This window comes from Pyrus communis, chromosome 13, assembly GCF_041283825.1.
Source record: "Pyrus communis isolate YQ-2024b chromosome 13, ASM4128382v1, whole genome shotgun sequence".
In the NCBI taxonomy this organism is placed as follows: domain Eukaryota; kingdom Viridiplantae; phylum Streptophyta; class Magnoliopsida; order Rosales; family Rosaceae; genus Pyrus; species Pyrus communis.
In genome coordinates, this window is record NC_142577.1 from 1,049,737 (window position 1) to 1,074,163 (window position 24,427).

General features: G+C 38.7%; 1 long non-coding RNA gene across 1 annotated transcript; it reads right to left on the reverse strand.

Annotated features, from left to right (window-relative positions):
* Nucleotides 1–10,014: 10,014 nt before the first annotated feature.
* LOC148691542 (uncharacterized) lies at nucleotides 10,015–11,606 on the reverse strand. The gene is made up of 3 exons (XR_015955295.1): nucleotides 11,489–11,606; nucleotides 10,898–10,979; nucleotides 10,015–10,076 (listed from the first exon to the last, which is right to left on the reverse strand). It is a non-coding gene; the product is annotated as an uncharacterized LOC148691542 (long non-coding RNA).
* Nucleotides 11,607–24,427: the final 12,821 nt, after the last annotated feature.

Here is a 24,427-nt window from a genome sequence, read left to right on the forward strand (position 1 = left end):
CTCCTTGGTGATTGCATTGAGGCTTGATCTTTAGTTTGACTGGAAGATTTTCTGGTTTCTTCCAATCGTTGATTTTCCACAGGCTACTCTTGAACTGGGCTGGAGGATTCTGACACATGGCAGGCAAGCACGAGGTGGAGGTGATGACCTGTTTCTTTGTTCAATCTTTCCAATTCGTATTGAAGAGGGTTAGAGGATAACTCAGCATATGCAGTTGTTGCGTTTGCTGACTATCCACAAGATTGATGTTTCCTTGTCACTCGTCTTAGCTGTTCTCCAAGCAGATGTGGTCCCTTCTCTGGAAGTGTATCAACCGTTGAAGATGACTACTCGAGAGCAACGCTAGGTAAGCAACCAGGGAATAGATTCCAGGTAGTCGGCTCTAGATCGGAAGACTGACTCCAAGTGCCGGCTGATTGCTCTTTTCACTTTGCCATGCGAGTAATAACAAGGACAAAGGAAAAGACAGGGAAAGAGCATGATATAAGATACCTTTGCTTTCGCCCTTGATGATATGAGATACTTTTGCTTTTTGAAGAAGCAGCGAATGAATCAGCACATATATTTGTTGCGCTTGTCTCCACATGCTTCGATCCACCGTTTTCTCTTGCCTCATCTGTACTCCAGGCATCTGGTATCTTCTTTGGGGGTACATCAGTGGTTGAATATGTGTTCTCAAGAGAAGAAGAAAACTGAGCATGTTGAGAGGTTTGGTTGCAGCTACATTCTCGACCGAGAAGAAAAGTCATGCGTTTTTGGGTGTATGCCTTGCCATGAATGTTGATGTATATAGGAATTGTAATGGCAAGTAGTAGTGCGGATGCGGCAATGACCTCCACGCGTCTTCAACTTTGTCAGATATCTTTTGACAAAGTTGCACGCATTATCTGAAAAGCCGGGATTTCGGCTTTGTCACCCACGCTTGTCGGCAAAAGTGTGTAGCTGCATTCTCGGCCTCCACGCGTCTTCAACTTTGTCAGAGATCTTTTGACAAAGTTGCACGCTTTATCTGAAAAGCCGGGATTGCGTCTGAAGAGTTGGCGAACTTTACGCAGGAAAATCCGGCTTTGAAAAGTGGTGTATCTTCAATTTGAATCGGTGGTTGTGTCGCCTCTCCCTTTATGGAGGTGATCGATCACCTCTAACAAGCACACTTTGAAGATTGCCCATCCGTGAAAATCGTCTCCGGCCCTTTGAGATTTTACTCCATCCAACCCTTCTCTTTTAACTTCTTGAAAAATGGCTAACCCATCTAACCCATCTAACATTTGCTTAGATTTGAGTCTCAGCAGTGATCCGGTTGCGCCGCGTCAAGGTAAGGTATGGTGCCCATCTTTCTTATCTTCTAATGGCCCTCTTACAGGTGAAGACTCTGTGATGACGGATGCAACAACAGCTACGATAGTAGCTCGGAATCTCCTTACTCCTAAAGATAGTCAGCTGCTTTCAGGACGGTCCGATGAGTTGGCCATTCAAGAGTCCCTAGCTCTCAGTGTTCAGTGTGCGGGCTCTGTGTCCAACATGGGCCAACGCCTACTTGCTCGATCCCGTCAAGTTGAATCTTTGATGGCAGAGGTGGAAAATCTCAAGCAAGAGATCAAACAGCTTAAGCACGAGAATAGAAGTTTGCACATGCTTGCAAATAATTATTCGACAGGCATGAAGAGGAAGCTTGATGAGATGCAAGAATCTCAAGGTCGAATTTAAAGTGACCGTCAAAGGCTTGCGGCTTTCTTCCAGAGGCACCTTTTTCCTGCGTCATCTAGCGTTCCACCAAGTATTGAGGCCTCGAATGATCTATCTTCGATGCCTCCTGCTCCGATGCCTTTCGCTCTGATGACACTTGCTCCGATGCCTCCCGCTCCGAGAGTTTTGCCACGTAGTGGGGCTTCACGTAAACAACCTTTGTGAAGGCTCCATCTTTCTCTTTCTTTGTTAGATACAATTTTTTTTTTTTTTTTTTTTTTTTTTTTTTTTTGCACTTGTAATTTCTCGGAAATCAATGAACATGCTTTGTTTTATTCAGTGTGTTAGGTTGCCTCCCAAGTAGCGCTTTCTTTTACGTCTTGCAGCCGGACGAGACCTTCTTAGGCTCAATTGGACCCAATGGCATGGAATATATCTTTGAATGGAAGGTGATACTTGAATTGATCCGGTAAAGGTTTAAATTCAAGATTGGGTGCCTGAATCATCAACAACCTGTTAGTATAAAAGGAAATTGAAATTCGGGGAAGTGGCTTACCTGTGTGCTCCGACATAAACTCAAGAATAAACACCCCTTCGAAAGTTGTAGGACTAGAAAATTCAGCTAGATTTGGTGTTTTGAGAGTTATGACTTGTCATGTGTCATAAAATCCAATTTCTTTGCCAATTGTTGTCTCAAGTATATCCTCTTTGATGAATTCTAGACATTCCCCAATAACATCTTGCTCTTGATTTTTTGGAAAGGATTCGAAGATGCCTTTATCACCCTCTTCTTCCTTGGATTGCATGATCCTGCAAGGAATAGGGACATATGGTGGAACGGGGTTAGAAATAATTAAATTTGGAACAACCTTACATTTGTTGGACGGCCTAGGAGCTTGAAGTGGTTACGGTAAGGGTTGCTCCACCCTTTCCGTGGCTTTGCCCTTCCTCTCTTCCTCTTGCAACAGCTTTTCCTCCTCGTCTTGGCTTGATTTTGGTGGTTGTAAGGTGGTTCCAACTTCCTTGCTACTTCTTAAGGTGATTGCATTGGCAGTTTCAAAGCCACCCTTTGGATTGACCACCGTTGAGCTAGGCAACCTTCCTTGCTCACGAAATTGCCCCATGAACTCGGCAATTTGTCCCACTTGCTTCTCCAAGTTGTCCACCCTCTTGTCTTGGATTTGCCTCTCTTTGTTTTGAGTTTGGACTTCCTGCATCAAAGTAGTAAGTAATTGAAAAATCTTATCATTATCACTTGAATTACCTACATTGCTTTGGGCAGGTTGTGGTGGCTGCATAGGTGTTGTATAGAACTCCTCATATGGTTGCCAATATTCTCCTTGTTGAGCCTCTTCGACTTGGTTTTGTGAGCCCTGCACCGAAGAAATTAATTCATTAAGAACTTTATCATAATCTATTGACAAACCTGAGTTTGGTTGGGCATATTGTATATGAGGTTGTGGTGGCTGCATAGACGTTGAATAGAACTCCTCATATGGCTGCCAATAACCTTCTTGTTGAACATGTTGAGGTTCCCACCACATAGAGTTTGAATGATCACTCCAATCCGAATTGTAAGTATTGGAAAACACGTCGTTCCTTGATTGATTATGATCAAATGTACCAACTCTTTGCGTTTGTGACAAAAGAGAAGTAAGATTTGTTATTTGAGCTTGAATATTGGCAAGTGCCATGTCTTGCTTCTCTAGTACCTACAATCAACAAAACAAAACAAAACACAAATCAAAAATACTTTAACAAAATAAAACTAAACAGAAAATAACAATCCAAGGGATTAGCAACTTTGCTAATCCCCGGCAACGGCGCCAAAATTTGATGCGTTACGATGTGACACACAAATTAAACCCTATTTGTGACAATTGTAGTAATGATGTAAGTAGGGATCGTTCTAACCGGGGATTAACTAGGGGTGCTAAACACTTGACTCAAATAAATAAAACTAATCTTTAAACACTTAATTCACTTAATGAAAACTCAAAATAAGTCCACAAGACTCCAAAGACTTAAAAACACAAAATAAGATAGATTAAGATTAAACAAAATATGGGGGGATTGAGGTTTTGACGAAATTAGACTAAAATGCACAGATTGTGATTAAGGGCAAAATGTAAATATGAATGTGATGAAAATATGGATGAATGCTAGCTAGAAGGTTCTTCTCCACACATGTTGCACTTGCATACAAGATGATTTTCGGTTGGTCTTTCGATGAATTACGAAACTCAACACCCCGAGTTAATTAGGTCCGCTTAAATTAACCGTCAAGTTTTCCTTAAGTTAATGAATTGGATGATTGCATGCGACAACCCAAAGCATTCCCCACAAGTTCCCTACATGAATTGCATAATAGAGATACAAGCAAGAATCATTAAGCATTATGAAAACTATAAGTGTTGACGAGGCATTCGTTACTATGAATTGCATGAAACTTATGCCAAGAATTTACTTAACGCGATTGTTTATAAGCAACCTCCACTACTTGTGAATATAAGTTCATAATTATTAGGTGAAACTCACTTATATTCTAGCGTCATATTCATGCATGAAAATTAAGCGTGCACTCTCAATAAACATACATAAATAGGTTATCAATCAAACAGTTAAACAAATCGAATCCACAACTCATGAACTTCCAACCAAAGGTAATCAATTCATATTGCAAGCGTAAACATGTATTTCAAATCCCCCCTAGCCAAGGGGGGTTTAGTTCCTCATACGTACAAAACAAAGATAAGTAATTTTAACCATTGAAATCAAGGAAAAGAAACACCTAAAAATTCCAACAACTCAAACTTGAATTGTATGAACGTTTAGGCCCTTCTCCTCCTCTTTGTTGCGGCACAAGGTCTAAGGATAGGTTTTGGGTTGGTGTTTGTATGTGTAATGGATGTGTGATGGTGGAATGGATGGTTTCTAAGGGATTGTGGATGGAAATGAAAGGGTTATGCACGGGTTCTAAATGGAAGTGGATGGAAATGATGGGTTTTGCACGGCTAAGATGGAAGTGTGTTTGTGTTGTGGTAGATTATGGAGAATTTCTGTGGTGAATGGAGGTGTGTATGGGAATGAATGATTTGTGGCTGCAATGGATGCTTATTTATAGGTAGATGAATGATTAAAAGAGGGAATATGACAGCTAGGAGAGAATGTGGCTGGCATCATGAAGAGTGAATGGATGTGCTGGAATTGGAAGGGGAAAAGCTAGAAATGGGATGGGTTATGCACGGCAATGGCTTCTTTGGTGCTGAAAATGCATGTGAAAGCATGTGAATTAAAGCTAGGGTGAATGATGATGAATGCATGTGGATTAAAGAGTGAATGGTGGCTGCAATAATGATGGAAAAACAGCTAGGAAAAGAATGATTAAAGAGGGAATGCATGTGGAAGTGTGGCTGCAATGAAGGATAAAAGCTGGAATGGAATGGGATGCACGGCAAGGTGATGTTTGGTGCTGGAAATGAATGTGTTTGCATGTGAATTAAAGCTAGGGTGAATGATGATGAATGCATGTGGATTAAAGAGGGAATATGGAAGAGAATGTGGTGCAATGATGAAGTGGGAAGCTGGAAATGCAACTAGGATGCACAGCAAGGTGATTGTGGATGCTGAAATGGATGGATTTGCTGGTTCTAAGGCTTTGTTTGATTGGGCTAGGCCCTTTGTTTTATGTCCTAAAGTGCATACAAGGCTTCAATTTCGTCCAATTAAGTCGCATAAATATGCTCCTATCAGTCCTCATAAACAAAATTGTTCGCATGGTGAAATTCTCATGGAGAAACCACTATGTTGAGTAAGCTACCTGGGAGACTAATGAGTTTATGCGAGATCTTTGTCCACATTTGTTCTTTAATTATGATCTTCAGTATTGTTGAAATTTCAGGGTCAAAATTTTTTTAAGCGAGGTAGGTTGTGACGACCCGTCCCTAATTTTCTATGTAATTTCCTTTTTGAGTGTGTATTATGACGAGTATGCCCTTTTTGGCAAAGTGGAAACTGATGTGGACGTAGTTATTCAGCTTTTAATTTATTTTTTCTAATATCATAATTAAATTGTACTCGTTGTTACGAATGCGTAAGCGCAAGTTAGACCCAAATTGGATTTGTAACGAAAAAGTTACGCTTAGTTAAAGTGCGTTAACAACGGCAAAAATTGTTCACGCGTGTGCCAATTATTTAATGTTGGGAATACTGTTTTTGATAAGGTGAGCCGGATTGTATAATTTTAAATTGTACCAAATCTTATCACCTTTTTCTCTTTAAAATCTGTCCCATGACCATACTCACTTACCAATCACTTCACTTCCCTCATTTTTTCTGCCAATCAAAAACTGTCTCTCTCTCTCTCTCTTCTTCTCCTTCCCTCTCTTTCAAGTCATGTCTCCCTTCCCTTGGCAACCACTAAGAACCATTATCAAACCTCATAGATCGGACCTCAAACCATTACCATTGTACTCCCCTTATCACCATGAGTTCATCTGTATTAACCGATTCTAAAATGATGAGTTTTGAGCTTCCAACTCGAAGTAGCTCGGACCTCTGACCAAGGTGTAAGTTCTCTGACGACTTTTCATTCAAGTCACAAGGTTTTGGTTGGTCTAGATGCAACTACACAACTCCCTGGGGTCCCTAGCCTAAGCTTGAAGTCGAGCCAACGTGTAAACACGCGGCTTTGGTAAGTTGGAGTTAGGTCTAAGACTTTTGAGCTATATATAGTCCATTTATGTCCACTTTTTGGACTTTTAAAAGGTAAAATCATGTTCTTCTCTTCCCAAGCTTCATTTCCATATAAAGTACGTTGAAATTGGTTGAGAAATGCGAAAGTTATGAAGTTTTAAAATTTTTACAAAAATCTCGGCAAAATTTTCCAGTTTCCGACGAACCAGACGGTGGACGGCAGCAGAGGTCTGCCGAAGAAGAAGGAGGAATATTCCATTAAGTTGACAAAATATTCTGACGTCGTTAGATTTAACAGAATATTCCTTGGGATCTACCACCGTGTGGGCGCATATGGTCGCGACCTGGCGGTGCATGGCGTTGCGTGAAACCTCGTGTTGGCGCGTGGTCAACTGTACAGTTTCCTGATGTCGACTGGAATGTTTTCGTATATTTGAACCCTCCGTTTGAGCAAACTATGGGGGATTTTCCTAGGCTTTTAGTGTATGTCCTAATTAATTAATTAATATAGTTGTTTCACATATAGGAGAGAATTATCCTGAGGAGGTACGAGGTCAAGCAAGGCTAGGAAACTACGATCCGACCACGTATCAGTGAGTGGGCATTTGTTTTTATATATTATATATATAAAGTTTTATGGTTTCCACAAATGCTTTGGAATTGATATTATGCCTATCATGCCATGATTTATTTAATTTTAAAAATACTATTATATTGTTGAGATTTATATAATGTCATGGCATGTTCATATACATTATACTTGCTCATCATGCATGCTTGCACCGGTGTAGTACTTGTCCCGAGCCAAGGCCAGGCTTCACGTGCATGTTCGCATCGCATCGCATCGCAGGCTCACCCTGGATCCATTGTAGGTGCCAGTCATATCCTAGGTTGCAATAGGCAACTAGGACTCGTATGTGAAGTGCCTAGTGCCAGTCTTCACATGATTGTAGGACTAGAGCATATATTATGATTTCGCCCCTCCAAGACTTAGTTAGCTAAATTCTCTATGGCGTACAAGAGATATTTGGCGGTTCTGACATTTCCATGCATAAATGTAGGAGCTTATTTCCGATTGTGTAATAAGTGCCTTAACTAGTTTCGACTACTCTACTTAGGACGTACTGTCATCTATGCTATGACTACTTATGTTTTATGGGTTCTTCCCACTGCACACTCTATTAGCTTAAATAAATGTTAGCTTGGTTTAAATTTATCCATATTTTATGCATCACTTTTCTTTTGGTTACGTCACCTTCAGGTGTCGACCAGCATGCCTCGACTCCGATCAAGGTGTGTCATCTGTTGGAAATGTGCCCTAAAACCAATCATATGATGATACTTTATGGACATTTCACATGTTAAACTAATCTAGTTTAATATTAAGGGCAAACATTATTGTTTGAGCCGTCTCATATAAATGTTATATGCTTAAACGATAAGTCCAAGGAATATGTGATTGGGAGAATGCGATCTAAAGAAGTTAGATTCATGAGACCATTCTTTCGTAGACACATCCTAAACGTTCCTGATCATAGGATTGCCAATTGGGCATTGACAGTCCGTTAAGATCAATACGTGCTATGTCTTCTCTTAGGGAGAGTGACTAGCCTCGAGTCATTGGTGTGAATGACACCAAGACAAGCATGTAGGTGCTCAATAGAGAATGAGTTCACTAAACACGATCAACGAGGAGTTCTCATATTCATGTCACATGAGAACTCATGGTTGGGATAATGCAAAGTAGTCCTTTGACCTGAGGCATCACAGCTGTCTTGTGGTTAGGTACTTGATCTTTGATTATGTCAAAGTCACTCTATCAGGGTGTCCACGGCATCGTCGGGGTTAAGCCACTTAGCCATGGAGTCAAGTGAATGCGCAACAAGGGATCTCTAACCTTCAAACTGTTTGAGGGAGAATACTCTATGATATGATTTAGAATCTCTGGCCAGAGTATGAATGAGATGTTGGAATGCGTTCCAGATCATATTCAAGGTAATCATATAAGTACAAGATTCACATTGGATAGTAGACATGAATAAACTATCAAACCAAACAATGTGGTCAAGAGTATTGTATTAGAGAAAGACCGTATTGCATTTGTAATCCTAAAACTGAATAGGTTCTCCACCTCTTCTGATTAGCTTGGGTAACCATGACATGCTGCTAGGCGTCAACCATGGTTTGTGGAAGCCCTAAACGTGTATAATCACTAACGGGAGAATTGAAAGTAAGTTTCAATTCACAATCGATTAGAAAGAGTTTTTAATCGCCCACTGCCTCGCTAAAAGGAACCTAATGGATCGTTCACCGAGTAAGGTAGAGTTTGAAGAAACAACGGAGATGAGTAAGAATAATTAAATGGTTTAATTATTTATCTAAGGCTAGGATTAATTAATATGTTAATTAATTAAACGAATAAGTTCGTTAAAGACCTCGGGTTAGTTTTGGGCCGCAAGGCCCAATGGGATTTGAATGTCAAGCCCATTAACTCAAGTTGTATGACAACTTGAATAAACAAAGGGCTTGAAAGCCCAATAAACCTATAGGCCGGCCATGTTAGAAGAATAGGGCTTTTGGTCCATTAGGTCACTTATTTGAAGGGACTATATAAAAGACTTTATAGCCTAAAATTCATTAATGGTTATTTTTGGGGAAAGGATGAGAACACAAGCTCTCCTTTCTCTCTAAAATTTCGGCCACCTTGGAGGGATCATCTAGCAATCAAACTCCTCCAAGGTCACTCATTTCTTCTTCATTATGCCTTGGTGATGAATCATTAGAGGTTCTCAATTTTGGGAACTTGGAGAAACCTTTTCATCCATCCAAATCCATGGATCTAAGATGCAAGGAATGAAGGCCCTCTCTTTGGGTGATTAGCCTTTGCTTATGCAAAGAGGAATCTACAAAGGTATTGATTTCTCAACTCACTTTGTTTTGAGTTGAGTCTTGGTTCACCTATCTACTAGGCTTTGAAGTTCATGGGTTAAGTTTTGTTTTTGAGTGCATATAAACATGATTCCGCCTTTTAATTGTTAATTGCATGTTGTTGATGTTGCTCAAATGAACTTGTTTTTCACAAATCTTCCTTCAAGTGGTATCAAGAGCCTTAGTCTAGTAGTTGGTGAATCCTTTTGGGTTTTGTAGCTCATAGTTTGTGATTTGAATGTTGTAATTGTTACAAGCTTTATTCTTGCTTCTTTGAATGTAAATTTTGTTAGAAAATTTGCCATCTCAAATGTTGTAGATGTAGTTCATATGAGCATGAATTTTGGAGCTAAAATTTGGTGCCATGTTTTTGGGGAAATTCGGCCAAATCCAAAGGGTGGATTTTTGGGTTCTTGTTTGACTTGTTAAAAGTGTTTTAAAGTGACTTTTGGAACCCCTATGTGACACACCCCAACCGAGACCAGGGCATGCTGGCCGTCACGTGGAAGTGACGTAGCCATGTGCACAGTGCGGAAGCTAAAAACAATAATATAAAAGTACAAATAATTTAAAACTAGCAAATAGAATGTGATAAAGTGTGTGCTAGCGTAAGTAAATCGCTGAATTCAGAGCCTCAAGCCTACAGCAGTCCAAAAGAAACGATACAACGATAGTGCACCCGAAGGTGACCCTACATAGGTGAATGTCTGTCAGAAATGCCGGGACGTCCTCTGAGAAAACCACCAAACCCGCTAAGCTACTAGAACCTGGAGGGGTGCAAAACAAAAGCGTGAGTGGGCAAAAACAAATTCTTTGAAAACCATTTCATAAAATACATTCTAACCCCTCGCTGTAAAACCTGTATACTTCCCAGAAAAGAAACATATATACGTAGGTATAAATATGCCAAATAATCTCAAGGGTATGCCGCCATGCTCAAGCCTCATAATAATATGCAAGTGCTCAGGTATAAATCACATCAATAGCATAATAGTTTGGCAGCCGGAGTCCCCTAAGTGACCTGTACGGCTGAATCTAGAGCTCAAATCTCAAACTCAATCACTAAACCTACCCACGAGTCGGAACCACCTATAATGGTCTGTACGACAAGACTGGGTGTAATACATATGAACGCTCTAGTGCTACGATCACGTGAAGGCTGTGCGAATAATCGCGGGTCACCTACGAGTCGGAACCACCTATAGTGGTCTGTACGAAAAGACTGTGCACCTAACTTGGATCCAAGCTGAGCGTATGGTGCAAGAGGTGAACGACACGTGAAGGACTGTGCCCTACTCTGGGCGGGAGCACTAACACCGGGGGTGCAGGTTATGAGCTCTCTAAGCATCTCTGACAGCTATTTAATGCAATCGTTAAATAACGCTTACCTGGCACTTACCTATGCCTCCACAGCACCAACATATATATGTATAACATATGCATAATTGAATATATAATTAACGTATATGCCACTAATCATGCATAACCTCTAATTACATAAAAGGAATGGCATATAACGAAACATTCATACTAAATTCTGGGAAATAATATGTATATAGGTATATACGGAAAACAAAAGCCCACTCACTGGTATGTGGAAGGGTCGTAGCCCCCCTGCCTCGAATGTGCACGCTCGTCCTCGGGATACGTGTCACCTATATGCGAATTAACTATAAAAACGTTAACTTTAAAGCACATAACCGTCCGTTCAAAATAACTTCTCATACATTGCTCAAAATGGACAAATGAATATACCAACGTGATCTACACAACCTCACGATCACCCCCATATTTTTAAAATAATTTTTGGACCTCCCACGCGCCCTCACGCGCCAAAACAGGCACGGAACCCACGCGCCCCCACGCGCGGCCACGTGCCAGGCACACTGACGGCGTCAAGTGACGCCGTCAGGAATATTCTGTTGAACTGACGGAATATTCCGTTAAACCTAAACTGACGCCGTCACGTCCGTTAGGAATATTCCGTTAAACTCAACGGAATATTCCCCTTTCTTCTCCGGCCAGTCCCCCTCGCCGGCGCCGTCGCCGGAAAACCTGCAACTTGGGTTTTCTCGGTCGTTTTTCAACCGTTTTTCATGATTTTTGCACCATTTTAACCCTTAGAACTAGTAGAACACGTCTAACCAAGTTTTAAAGGCTAAAATCTACGAGAATTCACCTGTCCAAAACTCCAAAACTCGGCCAACTTCGAACCAAGCTTTCCCGACGTCCAAATTTGTCCAACGAAGCACTCCCAAGCTCCTGGGAACCTCACAAACACAACTACAAGCTTCAAAAGTCCAAAAACAAGCTAGAATAAGTTTGCATGAATAGTGCTCAAATCGGAAAACCTCGAATCGATGTGAAAATGGTGGTTTCCCTACCTGAAAATGATACCACAGTGCTCCCCACAGCCTCACGAGCTCAATGGTATCCTTGGTTCCTTCGATCTGTCCAGGTTTGAGGGGTTGTGTGAGTGTCCGTACGTTTTTTGTTTGAAGAAGAAGAGGAAAGGGAGCACGGGAAGGAGAGAGAGAGAGAAAATGACAGAGGGTGAGGGATAGGGATAGGGTGTGTGTGTGTGTGGTCCAACTCTGGCCAACACCACACAAAACAACCAAAAACATAACAAAAACAAACTAGGGGTAAAATGGTAATTTCACACGTACGTTTCCGATAATTCCGGGACGGGATGTCACACTATGTACCCTAGTATGGTTGTATGTTATTTCCCTTAAGTTTGAGTGGTTTTGGTATGTTTTTGGGTGAAGAATGTTCATGGAGCTCTTATGGGTTTTCATGAATGTTCTTCATTGTTCTTGATATGTTCTTGCCAAGAACAAAAGGTTTGGTGTTTTGATTCAAAGTTTTGATTTATTTCATAAAGTTTTTGTTTTGAAATATTTCTTATGTTTAAATATCTTAGATATTTGTTTTGAAAAATTAAAGAAATTTTAGTGGGTAGGTGTGTAATGATTTATTCCATTACACACACCCCACTTACAAAAACTTTTGAAATTTTTTTTTATTACTTTGCTTCAAAACCGGCCACCCTACTCAATTAGGGTCCTTGTGGGGCTTTTGTGCAATTATATAAAGTTTTGATACTTTTGTGTATTTGCAATTTGACCCAAAAGTTTACGTTTTTACGTAAAGGTCCAAAATCACTAAAAGGACAAATTGTTTTGCTCCTTTAATGAAGTTTTAGCTTTTGTGGAAATTTTTGGGTTCTAGTTGTAATTACATGAAGTAGTGGACTTTTGTGTTTTTACAAAGTGACCCCAAAAGTTTAAGTTTTTGCAAAATAGCCCAAAAGTTGAGGTTAATTGCACTATGGCCCAAACAAGTTGAGGTCATAGCATTTTGGCCCAAATTAGGTAGAGAACAAAATTGTTTTGTCTCTTTAAATGAGAATTGGATTTTCATTTCATTTAGCTTCATTTAAATCAATTCTATGGATACAAAAACCAAATGAAAATGTTGCATTCAAGTTTAATTAGTTAATGCGTTAATTAATTAAAGAAAGGGTGATTATGAACCTAAGCCTACTATAATTGAGCTATGTGAAAGGCCATTTCAAATTTGTTTGAACCATGGGAATGTGTAGATTAAATTTTGGTTGTAATTTGATATGATCAATTGTTGTAAAAGAGCATAAGCTCTTCTTTACTTTAAAGTAATTTGATTTGATCAATTGTTGTAAAAGAGCATAAGCTCTTATTTACTTTGAAGTACTCTTTTCTTGTTTTATTCGATATGCATGAAATTGGAGTAGTTGGGTCCAACGCCCAATAAGACAACACGCCTTAATGTGATTAAACGCGTAACTAAAATCAATCACCATCCCTAGACCGAGATTCAACACTAGGCTCGTGTTGAATCGAATCAAAGGTTCATAGTCATCCTAAGGCCCTAAGGCAACTATATAGTCCATCAATGAATGCAAATCTTATGTTAGTAGTATCATATAGTCTTGCTTTAAAAACCGTTTTAAAAGCATAGTGGGAGTATTGTATACTACTAAATCAATCATATGGACCAATAGTTGTAATAGGACCAAAATGTTTTAATTGGATTAAAATGTATGTTTATATGTGATAAGACCTAAAAACCCTCAACCAAATCAATATTAAGTTGATAAGCGAGAGATGCTTTGAATATCTCTTCGTGGCCTTCCACCGTGGTAGGCTCCAATCGTTTGTGACTTGTACACCGGCTTCACCCTATCATGGGGGAGTACAAAGTGCATGCTTACACTCAGGAGGAGTCTATACGCATATGATGAGGTGAGTGTAGGCAACGAGGATGGCCAATATCATATCATTGTGAGGCTATTCTTGAACCCCTTCATGAACTAAGCATGGTGGGAATAACTTAACTAAGTGCAATGGTGCCGATATCATATCATTGTGAGGCAACATTCTCTAGAGGCCAAATAAGATGGGTACTTGCAAGAGATGCAAATGAGTAAGCGTACTCTCTCATTATTATTATTGCTAACCGATATCGTATCATCGTGAGGTGGGCTTGGTAATGGTGAGTCTCCCATACCCCACTAAGAGTTCAACAAAACTCTCGAATTCCGATGAGGGATATGGAATTTGCCAAAAATAGTGGGTGGTGCTATTTGATTTAAAGACCCGAATCAAATGGCTTAAAATCAATCAATTTATATTCGTTATGTATTTGTTTACCAATATATTTGCAAACGCTATCCAAAACTTGACAAAGAAAAACCGAACGCTTTAGTTTCCGAACTTGGTATCACAATCCCATAGATTGTCTTGAATGGATTGTAAAAGTACCTAAGTAGTCTCATCCTCACAATCTTCCTATTGATAATGTACCAATGGAAGAACATGTTAGATAAGTCTACCATGAAGAGGACAATGCAAACTCTAGTGCTTGTCTCTTTGTTACACGAACAAGGAACTTGAGAAGTAAGCACAAGGGCATGGACACTTTATGTGCCATGATTCTTCACTTACAAATTGTTGTATGAAGAAATGAGAGTTGCCTTGAACAACTCTTGAAAGTTTGTTATTATGTTTAGAACATAATGGTTGGTTGACAAAAATAGTCCATTTATATGAACTTATGATGATTTTGAATCATTGAGTGTTGAAGTGTTAAACCACTTAACGAGACGGAAACTAGGCAAGGACTTCACCTTTGTGTCCCTATCCTAATGGTTCACTAAGTTTATTGTAAACTATATAGTGAACAATAACCGCACGCTCTCCAAATCGTTTGATGTGTATAACACATTTGAAATAAGTTTCAAGAGAGATAGTGGGAGTTTAGGGACCATGACTATTGTAATCAAAAGGGAAGTCAAATGAAGAAGGCAAAATAACTCCAAGGGAACAAACTTTCTTTATGAAAGGATGGACATTGGAAGGGGTATTTGCAAGAAATGTCTTGCAAGTGTCAAGAACACACCTTTCGAAGGTGTTGTAAAATGTTCTTGAATAATTCAAAACAGTTGGTTCTTCTACTTGAATGTTTGATTCTGTATTAGTAACTATGTTTTACAATTGTTGTAAAAGTGTGCTAATAAAAAGTAGAAGATTAATGAGAGAAGAGAAAGTACTTCACATTCGGAAAGTGAATAAAATATAGATCTCTGCGAAAGCGGATTGTACTTACTTCCTCATATGAACTACCAAAGAAATTGGAAAATACTAAAGATTGTCTTTACATTCCAATTTTAAGGAACTTAAATCCGTCACTATAGTAGAGATGGATAAAATGTTTTGTTTGACAAAACATTGTTCTTTATTAATCAATAATTAGATTATTGTAATTTAATTGGTTGTCTCTATAGTAGAGATGATGTGGTAGTTTAACTGTTTAGAATACGATGATGCTTAAAACCCAAAAGGTTGCAAGGGAGTGACTAATCCCAACTGAGTTGTGACACCTCTAAAACATAAATTACGAGTTGGTAATAGATGGATGCTTTGGATCGTTAGATCCGGATCCAATGCCTTCTTGTTAAAATTGTATAGAGGCGAAATGTTCGAATCTTTATTCTTTTTGGAAAGAAGAAAGAATCACAAAGTTGTTGAGATTAATTCACTTAGATGTTAGTGGCTTTTATCCACAACATAATACTACTTCATGTTGTATGACATTCACCGAAGATCACTCTCGGTTGGACTATAGTTTATTTTGAATAAACACAAGTCCGAATACTTTGCAAAAGGTTTCAAAGAATTCAAGAAATGTGAGTTGATAAGTAAGACGTCTAAAGTATTTACCTCCTTGGATTTGATCCAAGGAAAGATAACACTTTAGATGAGTTTCCTTGAAAGATATCAAGGAAAATAGCATCATAAGATAATGAATTTCTCCATTAGGAGAAGAACGAACTTGAATAAAATTTAGTTCGTTGGATGTTATCTATTACCCATATATAGGATATATATATACTTCTAAAAACAATATGATTGTCAATTAGAAGATCTTCCAAAATTTTCATAACTCCATAAGATGTAGTTGGAAAGAAAGACAAATCTTAAACATGTTAAGATTTGGGGTTGTGTGCTAATAAGCAATATTTGTTTGATATGATCAACAAAAATAACAACCTAGTTCCTACACCACAAGCTCCAAGGTAGTCGAGAAGGATTTATAAATCGTCTCAGTTGAATGGTTTGAACTTTATGACTATGTCATAGAGTTACACCTCTTAATTCGAAAGAAATAAGAATGAAAATCCTTATGACTACACTGAGTGTATATATATGACATATACTCAAGGAAATGGTAAAGTACCATTTGAATCGAAATAATGAAACCTTAATAGCTAATCGGTAGCTTAAGGTGACTACACTCAAAGAAAATGGTTGACTTTGAAGAAACCGTCTTTGACATAGTCTTAGTTTCAATTAATTCGAAGATTGCTAGAAACAACTAAATGGTGATTCAATGTTTGGACATAATATGGGTTTCCGAAACCATTATCAAGATAGTCTTGATAATATATGTCTAAAACTAAGAATCACAAGACATATAAGTTGTAGAGATCCATCCATCATGAATCTCAGCAAATTAGTGGGAGCTATAAGCATCTTATAAGAAAAAGGATCAAATCGTTTGATTTCTCATAAAGATGTAAAAGAATCTTTTGTTTACTAGGTTTACAAAAGATTAGTGGGAGTTAATCATATTCCTAAATTTGAATATATGTACATGATATATATTAATTTTGAAAATGAAAGGAATTCTTCATCGTTAAAGTTATGACTTTAAACATTCTATAATGATAGAATGTATATGGGAGACATAGTCTATATACATGGGATGGAAATCTATAATGATAGATTTCAAGATATAATTGGATTATATCAATCCCTAAAATAGACAAGAGATGCTAGGAAGTTTCTCATATGATGATAAACTTCAATTAGAAATGACAATACTAGTGAGACTAGGAAGTTGTTCTTCTCAAAAGGAATGTACCCTGTGACTCCCAAAGAAATAATGCGTAAATAGAATCCTTTATGCATACGCAGAAAGGTGATTTATGTATTTCATATTGTATGAAAACATTGATATAAGTTGTACCTAGAACCTTACAAGATGATATCAGTGCAAGCCCAGGATCAGAACCATGGCAACTGTCAAGTGAATCCTTAGGTATTTAAGAAATACTAAGGATGGATTCCTCAAGAATGAGGAAGAATTAGAGTAACGTAATGGAAGCGTAAATGTATTAGATTATGAATCTAATCCATCATAGAATATCTCTTCATTATGAATGAAGTGATAATGAGATATCTCTTTATTATGACTAAAGAGATATTTGGGTGGAAACGTTAAAAGTAATGACTTTAATGTGTTCCATCAAGTATGCAAAATATATTGCCATATAGAAGCTTACAACATTGTTGTTTGGATGGGAAAGTTCATTTATGAACTCTCCATTCGGTTCCAACCAGAAAGTTATGACACTAATGGGGCGATAGCTCAAGCCAGGGAATCAAGGTCTCATCAAGGTCCGAACTCAAATGAGAGACTGAACCACATGATTGAGAATCATGTATAATGGTGACGTCGTTATTCTCAAGGTTGCTTCTATGGATAACATATAGATATCCATTGTCTAGGCCTACTACTCAGCCATTTATGAAATGACTACAGAAGAGGTATCATCACTGATGACTAAGCTGATTGGCTCTAGTGCAAGTGGGAGATTGTTGGAAATGTGCCCTAAAACCAATCATATGATGATACTTTATGGACATTTCACATGTCAAACTAATCTAGTTTAATATTAAGGGCAAACATTATTGTTTGAGCCGTCTCATACAAATGTTATATGCTTAAACGATAAGTCCAAGGAATATGTGATTGGGAGAATGCGATCTAAAGAAGTTAGATTCATGAGACCATTATTTCGTAGACACATCCTAAACGTCCCTAATCATAGGATTGCCAATTGGGCATTGACAGTCCGTTAAGATCAATACGTGCTATGTCTTCTCTCAGGGAGAGTGACTAGTCTCGAGTCATTGGTGTGAATGACACCAAGACAAGCATGTAGGTGCTCAATAGAGAATGAGTTCACTGAACACGATCAACGAGGAGTTCTCATATTCATGTCACATGAGAACTCATGGTTGGGATAATGCAAAGTAGTCCTTTGACCTGAGGCATCACAGCTGTCTTGTGGTTAGGTACTTGATCTTTGATTATGTCAAAGTCACTCTATCAGGGTGTCCACGGCATCGTCGGGGTTAAGCCACTTAGCCATGGAGGCAAGTGAATGCGCAACAAGGGATCTCTAACCTTCAAACTGTTTGAGGGAGAATACTCTATGATATGATTTAGAATCTCTGGCCAGAGTATGAATGAGATGTTGGAATGCGTTCCAGATCACATTCAAGGTAATCATATAAGTACAAGATTCACATTGGATAGTAGACATGAATAAACTATCAAACCAAACAATGTGGTCAAGAGTATTGTATTAGAGAAAGACCGTATTGCATTTGTAATCCTAAAACTGAATAGGTTCTCCACCTCTTCTGATTAGCTTGGGTAACCATGACATGCTGCTAGGCGTCAACCATAGTTTGTGGAAGCCCTAAACGTGTATAATCACTAACGGGAGAATTGAAAGTAAGTTTCAATTCACAATCGATTAGAAAGAGTTTTTAATCGCCCACTGCCTCGCTAAAAGGAACCTAATGGATCGTTCACCGAGTAAGGTAGAGTTTGAAGAAACAACGGAGATGAGTAAGAATAATTAAATGGTTTAATTATTTATCTAAGGCTAGGATTAATTAATTAAACGAATAAGTTCGTTAAAGACCTCGGGTTAGTTTTGGGCCGCAAGGCCCAATGGGATTTGAATGTCAAGCCCATTAACTCAAGTTATATGACAACTTGAATAAACAAAGGGCTTGAAAGCCCAATAAACCTATAGGCCGGCCATGTTAGAAGAATAGGGCTTTTGGTCCATTAGGTCACTTATTTGAAGGGACTATATAAAGGACTTTATAGCCTAAAATTCATTAATGGTTATTTTTGGGGAAATGATGAGAACACAAGCTCTCCTTTCTCTCTAAAATTTCGGCCACCATGGAGGGATCATCTAGCAATCAAACTCCTCCAAGGTCACTCATTTCTTCTTCATTATGCCTTGGTGATGAATCATTAGAGGTTCTCAATTTTGGGAACTTGGAGAAACCTTTTCATCCATCCAAATCCATGGATCTAAGATGCAAGGAATGAAGGCCCTCTCTTTGGGTGATTAGCCTTTGCTTATGCAAAGAGGAATCTACAAAGGTATTGATTTCTCAACTCACTTTGTTTTGAGTTGAGTCTTGGTTCACCTATCTACTAGGCTTTGAAGTTCATGGGTTAAGTTTTGTTTTTGAGTGCATATAAACATGATTCCGCCTTTTAATTGTTAATTGCATGTTGTTGATGTTGCTCAAATGAACTTGTTTTTCACAAATCTTCCTTCATCATCACCCTTTTACATTGAATCTTTTGAAAATGTAATTAAATGTTGTACTGTGCTATTATTTTTTTCTTTCATTTGTTGCACATATTTTTTTTTTCCACTCTTTCTTGCGGGGTTTGGTTTCTTCTGAGTAGTGCTGGAGATTATACCATCTTTGAGAGATGTACCGCAATTATGAAAATTATTGTAAAATTTTGAAGGTATGGCCTAACTCATGAGATTGGGTTTTATTTCCTTTTCGCATTCGTTGATGTTTGAACCATTAGACATAAAAAGATAATGAGAGAAAGGGTTGTAAATGAAGAATAAGAATATGTAATATGTTCACCAAGTATCTAGATTGAATGCGAATGTATCATATCATTGTTTTTTGTGGCAATGGTAGCGGTGATGACGATTGTGGTGGTGGTGGCAATTATAGTGGTGGTAATGGCGATGGTGGTGTAAAGTTAGTATTTAGTAGTAGGTGATATCACTTTATCTCCAAAGGATAAAATGTGTGTAGAATAATAAATAATGTCATTTTTAAAAATTATTATAGTAATTCAAAATATTGATGAAAAGCTCAACTTCAGTTTTTATGAAAATAGCTTTTAAACGCTCCTATATGCTACTTCTAAAAATTGTTCTCTAAAGACTATTGCTTTTAAAATCAATACGATATTTTACACTTTTGTATTGCTTAACTTTAAAATGAAGTAGTTTTGGTAACAAATAAAAATAAAAATAAAACCAAACGGGACCTAAAATCTCCCCCTCGTCTTCCACATTTTTTTTAAACTACACTATTTTATATTAATTTCCTAATATTCAAGTGGTTTTGCCCCTTGATTGGATTATAGACTAATTAATGGTATCGCGCTTAAAATTTTATCTTCATATGATTGCCTTTTAGGCCATTCATCCAACATTGAGGTGGTGGTTGATGAATCAATTTTTTGTTATATATTTCACCCCATTCTCAGTATCTCTTAGTAAGATTTAGATACTATATTTTGTATTTCTAATATAAGACATGTAAATCTCTTCTAACGAAAAGTGATAAAATAGAAGAATTTTAGTCTAATTCGAAATTGACAAAAAGTGATCCAATCGACATTTCGTTCAACAAATCATGCTTTTGTCTTTATATTCCCCCAAGGAAAAAAAAATATTTTCTTTTCTAAAGCCTTTTTTTTTTTTTTTTTTTTTTGAGAGAAATATAAATTTTGCCATCAATACAAAAAATTATAAATAATGAATTGTCCTATTGATTAGAATTTTACTTTTCAACCGAGAACATTCGAGTTTAAACTCTCTAAGTATTATTGTTTGGGCCCAAAATGACAATTTAGGCTGAGACTCTTGGTCCGGCGGTCTTCCGAGGGTATCATGGGCCGGCTAGGTATTGAGGGTTGTCGAGTCCTTTTGTGAGAAGGATGAATTTGGATAAAGGCGAAGGTTGAATCCTTGTACCACCAGGGGTGTTAAAGCTGAAGGCACTGTGAATCAAGGAATGAATCTAGTTCATTATGAAGGTGGGTTCAAAGTCCTAGTTCAATTAGGATTTACCGAGTCCTAGTTAGATCAGGATAAAGAGTCCTAATTCGAGTGTGGTTCTAACTCGGCCAAGAGTGGTTTCACTGCTATAAATAGAAAAGGGAGTGCATCATTCGAGCCTCTCCGATTCAACACACAAACTGCCCTGTGCAAACTCTCTACATGAAACCTTTCAACAATCTTGAGATTTTTATTTTCTTTTTCCTGCCGACACATCTTCAGTCTGGATAAACAGCACTGTGAAGGCAATAAACGACATCTTCAGTTTAGATAAATAGCATTAGAGCTGTAGAATCAGCCGATCAAGGAGCACCTTCAGTTTGGATAAACAGCACTGCTTCTCGGCCGACTAATTACTTATTGGCCGAGGTCATCTCATTAGCCTTCTCGGCGAAGTGAGGTGTTACAGGTTACTACATTCAGCACATTGAAAGCCGAATTTGATATTGAACTTCGTAGAACTAGCAGCATTGTCTTTAGGCTTTAGAACCTGAAGGCTGAGACGTGTTCCTTCCTCGATCGCAGTCACAAGATTAAGAAGTCAGCAACGCGCTCGACGCAACATCAATACCATTTACTCCTCGGCCGAGCTCGGTAGACGAGTTGGTACGCCTCACACACAACTGAAGGACGTAATTAGCTTATTGATTACATGGCCTGCGTGCCACGTAGGCTTGGTAGTTTTTAGGGTCAACAGTTTGGCATACCGAGTGGGACTCAATGCTAAAGCTACGAAGTTCATGAACATTGAGACACAGTCAATAAAAAAGGAAATAAGGATGGATAAATCAGCGACTAACCTTCCACCTATGTTCGAAAACCCAGATCATGATGGCATGTCACAAGCATAGAATCCTCCTGCTGCCATCACACCCGAAGCCACAAATGCGACACACCGAGAAAAGGAAGTTAGTCTCAGCGGATAAGCTCGTGATGCAAAGAAGACTTAAAGAGCAATCTCAAAATTTTAGTCGAGAAGTAAAAATCATACTTGAGGTAATACGCAGTAATGGCGAGTTACACAAGAAATTGCTCGAACTATTGGTTAGTAAAGTTTACGAAGGTGGACCCATTGATCGCTCCCAACAACTTCCACTTAAGAGTAATCTGTTATAAACGATACAGGCCGAGATAGGATCTGCTCGGCTCAAAATGATCGACTTGGAAGAAAGAAAAGGATCAAGCAATAGATTAGACGAATCCGACTAGAGAGAAGAACAACATCCATTGATATGATCGAGGTCCAAACAATGATCGATTCAGCCTTGAAAAAGGAGCCGAAGTTTCCAAAATTCATCCATCCATACTCATCTTATGTAGAGAAGTTCGAATATCCTAAAGGCTTTAAGATCCCAGATTTCAGCCTTTTTGGTGGAGAATCGTCCTTGTCCTCATTAGAACAAGTAGCTCGGTTCACTGCACAATGTGGAGATGTTGATAGTGACTTCCATAAATTGCGACTATTCAACTTCTCGTTCACAGGCTTGGCATTCGTGTGGTACATCAACCTCCCACCTAACTCCATCCAAAGTTGGGAGGAACTGGTCAAAAAATTCCATTAGCAATTTTATCTGCTAGGGATGGAAATGTCAGTTTCTTCATTGGCCAGGATGGTTCAAGCATCTGATGAGTCATCAATGGATTATCTTACAAGGTTTAAATCGACCAAAAATTGGTGCCAAGTACCTCTCCCTGAAGTTGAATTTGTTAGGCTCGCTTTGAATGGGTTGGATGTGGAGTACAAGAAGAAATTCCTGGGGAAAAACTTCCGTGACATGTACGAACTAGCTCAACATGTTGAGTAATACGATTATTTACTCTAAGAAGAGAAGACTTCGAACTCCCCGTCCAGAGGAACAATTGACAAAAACCCCACGGTCAGTTATGCGTCGGCTGAAGCTAAAGAATATGCCAGTAAAGACGCGGCCGAAATAATAATCGATAAACCATATATATGCAAGGCGTTGGCTTATGCCAATCCCAAAGATGCCAAGACTCGCTCGGCCCCTGAAGAGTCTCCTATCAAAACAGCGAAAGTTTATACTTTCGACATTACTAAGGTCGACGCCATCTTCAATCAACTGCTACTTGCCAAAATTATCAAACTTCGGCCTAGGCATAATATCCCCAAAGCCGAACAATTAAAAGGAAAGACGTATTGCAAGTACCATAACTCGAACAAGCACACAACAAACAACTGTGTCGTGTTTCGAGACACCATCCAAAGCTGGATTGACAATGGTAAACTCAAGTTTCCAGAAAAGAAAATAGGCATCAACATTGACCCATTTCCTACGGCGACAATAAACATGGTAAATGCTCATCTGCTTAAAGACAAGGGCAAAGGAAAGACCAAGTTCGTTCCAATGCAACACGTCCCAAAGCAGAACTCTCAACAACGGCTCAAGATTGATTTATTTTCAAACAAGCCGCCTAGAGATTTTTCAAGACCAGCTTTTGTCGAGCCCATGTCAGACTCTAAAACGCAGAACAAGCGGATGGACCGGCGATTTTATGTAGTCGGTGTAAGGCAAATGTCATCTTCACCAAGCCAAAAGAGAAACCACCCCAGGCTATAATACAACGGCAGCCTCATATAGTCGCAACGACACCTCAAAAGGTGCTCGGCATAGGACAATGCTAGAGAGTTTTCGATAGGCTCAGCCCTCAGACACAGATCTATGAGCAACCTTCGACCAGACTGCGCCTTGGCTTCGACACACCATTTTATAACGAGGACTATTATGCGCGCTGAAGGAAGATTTGTGAAAAAACAAGTTCATTTGAGCAACATCAACAACATGCAATTAACAATTAAAAGGCGGAATCATGTTTATATGCACTCAAAAACAAAACTTAACCCATGAACTTCAAAGCCTAGTAGATAGGTGAACCAAGACTCAACTCAAAACAAAGTGAGTTGAGAAATCAATACCTTTGTAGATTCCTCTTTGCATAAGCAAAGGCTAATCACCCAAAGAGAGGGCCTTCATTCCTTGCATCTTAGATCCATGGATTTGGATGGATGAAAAGGTTTCTCCAAGTTCCCAAAATTGAGAACCTCTAAGTCTCCACACCAAGGTATATTGTAGAAGAAATGAGTGACCTTGAGGAAGTAAGATTGCTAGATGTTTTCCTCAAGGGTGGCCGGCCTCTTTTAGAGCAAAGGGAGGTTTGTGTTCTCATCTTTACTCCTAAGAAAACCCTTAGGATGAAATGGCTATAAAGATGTCTTTATACCACCTCACAATGGAGTGGCAAACTTGCAATTAAGCCAAGTTCACTACCCTCCTCTAAATGGCCGGCCATATGGGATTTATTGGGCTATTTGGGCCTTTGTGAATCATTATTCATTAAGTTGTCATACAACTTAAGTCAATGGACTTGACGTTCGAAGCCCATTGGGCCTTAAGGTCCAAAACTATCCCGAGGTCTTTTAACGAACTTATTCGTTTGATTAATAATCATATTAATTAATCCTTGCCATAAACAATTAAACCATTTAATTATTCTTACTCATCTCCGTTGAATCTTCAATCTCTACCTTACATGGTGTACGATCCATTAGGTTCCTTTTAGCGAGGCAGTGGGCGATTCAAA